General features: G+C 44.0%; 1 non-coding gene across 1 annotated transcript; it reads left to right on the top strand.

Annotated features, from left to right (window-relative positions):
* The first annotated feature begins 2,054 nt into the window (after positions 1–2,054).
* Positions 2,055–2,185, top strand: LOC122914887. Its single transcript, XR_006385950.1, has one exon. It is a non-coding gene; the product is annotated as a small nucleolar RNA SNORA18 (small nucleolar RNA).
* The last annotated feature ends 838 nt before the right edge of the window (positions 2,186–3,023 follow it).

Genomic DNA, 3,023 nt, shown 5'->3' with positions numbered 1-3,023 from the left:
CAGGGGGAGAGGGAGTCATAGGTTTGCCACCAAGCAGGAAGCCCAATGTGGGGCTTGATCCCAGGAACCTGGAATGACCTGAGCTGAAGGCAGATGCTCAATGACTGAGTCACACAAGTGCCCCCACAGAACAGACTCCTAACTGTCAGGAACAACCTAAGGGTGGTTGGATAGGGAGTGGGTGGGAGGGGTGGATGCAACGGGTGATGGGTTAAGAAGCATACCGTGATGACCTGAGTGTTGTATATAAGTGGAGAATAGAAATTCTCCTGCTGAAACTAATACTATGTGCAAATGAAGTGGAATCTAAAGAAAACTTGGAGCTACAAAAAAGTAACTTAAGGACAGAAAATTGTTACTTGGTGAAAAAATGAGATATAGAAACAAAACATTCACTTTTAGCCCAAAAGGCTGACGTACAGCCTGCATAGTTAAGATAAGGATCTAGCAAGTGCTGATAAGTGCTGGTTGCTACGTTCTTATAGGCTCTCATGGCTCTGCCCATCCACCAATAAGCAATATGGAACTTGATGGAGTTTTGGAATATAGGTGAGGTTCAGTGGGGTGGAATCTGGAGCTGATGACCAAGAAAGAATTATTGAGATGTCTTGATTTGGTGTAAATCAGTGGTTTCTTAAAGCACCGGGACAGGACCCCTAGGCAGAAAGAGCTGCTCATTTTCCTGATGTGTCACTGATTATATAATTGGGAGCTGGGGAGTTGAGGACAAATGGGGTGTCCAGAAGGACTGTCATATGGGAAAGAAGACTCTTGAGAATGGGGACCTTGTTATTGTCAAGCAAAGGCTGTTTTTCCCTCCAGTGAGCTAAGGATATGAAGACATTTGCCAGCTTCCTGGAGGACTGTTGTATTCTTCTACCACACATCCTTGTGGTTTGGTTTCAGGTTTAGAAGGAATTTAATTTTACATATCTTTCCTTCTGCCTCAGCCTCCCTCAATTTTGTGGAGGGGAGGGTGATGTTAGGGCCTCAGGAAACTGAGTTAATGGGTCTCTGGAAGGTAGGCTATAGATATGATAAGAAAGCTTCTTCCTTGTAAATCAGTAGGACGTGTGTAAAGTGAGGAAGAAAACTGTCCTGTAGTGATAAGGAAAACCTGTGTTCCAAGATGGCTGACTTAGGGAGCTAAGGAGTCCCACCTCCTGCCCTGGGGCTCTTCTGGGTTCTCCTCTCTGCCCTGCTTCTCGAAGGTGCCAGAAGTACCAAGTATGCAGAAATAGGAGGTACAATTTACCTTCTTTGCCTGTGATACATACCAAGAATCGATTAGATGGAGGACCTTGATCAGAAAGACTGCTGACACCAAAGATTAACTTTTTACATCCTCAAGAGTTGTGTACCTGGAGGGGCAAAGCATTATTCGATGTCAATTTCATCTTTCCATTCTCCTGTAAGTTTATGACTCCTGTTTGCAATTCTAAATCCCTCCCTCCCCTTTTAAAGTCACTGTGGCATGCAAGCTTCCATTGCCTGTGTTTGAGCCGCATGTCTTTCAGGCTCTCATAATTAAGAATTTTTTTTTTTTCCCCTCATGAATCTGTCTTATCTCATTTTAAGTATTCGGCAAAGCAACGAATGGAGAATGGAGTGAGGAAAACAAAGTTTCCTCTCCTCACATTCATTCTGTTGTATGAACTGACCTCCACACTTCAGCCTGTAAGGACCTATTTAGCAAGAGCCTTCCATTAAGGTTAAACAGTAACCTTGTTGTTTAACCCTTAAACTGTCCCCTTCCCCCAGGGGACTTGCTCAAATACTAGAATGGGTCAGGCCAGGTGATGACATCTGATCAGTGGGGGGATGCGTACTTTCTTCCTAGTTACCAAGGAGTATGGGCCCTGCCCTTTGGGCACCTTTTGGACACCAATTCTGACCAAGGTGATAGGCTGGTTCAAATGTCTACTAGAGTAAATTGTCATTCAATTGGTCACCTAGCATGACTGTGCAGCTTTCTCTGTGTTACAGTATCATTGGCCACCTCTGCATGGCCAGGCCCAACCGCATGGCCTTTGCCCTTAAAAGCTAGTATGTGCGTTGAGGTCTATCCCGATGGGGCTTTTTCTGTAGACCTGCATCATTGGAAACGCCTCATAGAGTATTTGTGTGGTTTCCTTTATTCACAGAACTATGTGTTAGATCTGTGGGAAAGAACTGCAAGACACTTACCATTATCTGCTAAAACTCTGACCTAATAGTTATGTTTTTTAAATCTTAGGTATTGGTGTATCCCAATAATCTGTACAGTTCTAGGGTGATAGTTTAGGGGTGAATATGATTTGAACTCACGCATATTTAGAGGGTGTTTGAAATTGAGAACCAGGCAGATCCACACTCAGACCCTAAACAGGGCCCTGAAGTAAAGACATTGGATCCCAAAGATTACAGGTTGGGAGTTCTTAAAGTATGTCCGTATTCAAATGGAGATGCAAGAAACCCAGCCGAAAGAACTCTGAGGGAGGCTGGCTTCAGTTTACATGATCATCTCTGGAAATGGAACCTTACTTTATGTTCCTGTTATATAGGAGTGACAGTGACAACTGTGGATTGATCAAGTTCTTTTTAAAAGGGCTGTTCTGAAGATTATGATTCTAACTTTGGAGGAACTATGGTGATGAACAGTGACTGGCAGTGGAAGGAATCACATGTAAAAACTCCTTAAATAAAAATTTATTGGCTTAAAAAAAAAAAAAAAAAAAGCTAATATGTGCAACAGAGAAAGGTTGCCCTCTCTTTTAAGACGTGTGTCCCCGAACGTTCGGTCTGATTCTTGATACTTGGCGCGGCATAAAGCTTTGCTTGACCTTGGCTTTATATCAGTCTCACTCCTTTAATCATGGACCCATTTTTGGGGGGGCCTAACCAGCCCCAATACAGAACATGCAGATAGAGCTGGGGATCACGGGCAGCTGGAGCTTCATTGCTTTGCCAGCCAAGGAGGCCTCAGTAGGTTGGGGCCATGAAGACTGCAGCCCACCTAGAGTAAGGGGCTGAGATTCTGTAGG

Source organism: Neovison vison, chromosome 7 (genome assembly GCF_020171115.1).
Source record: "Neovison vison isolate M4711 chromosome 7, ASM_NN_V1, whole genome shotgun sequence".
Lineage (NCBI taxonomy): Eukaryota > Metazoa > Chordata > Mammalia > Carnivora > Mustelidae > Neogale > Neogale vison.
Note: the sequence above shows the minus strand (reverse complement) of the source record. Positions and strands in the feature narration are given on the sequence as shown.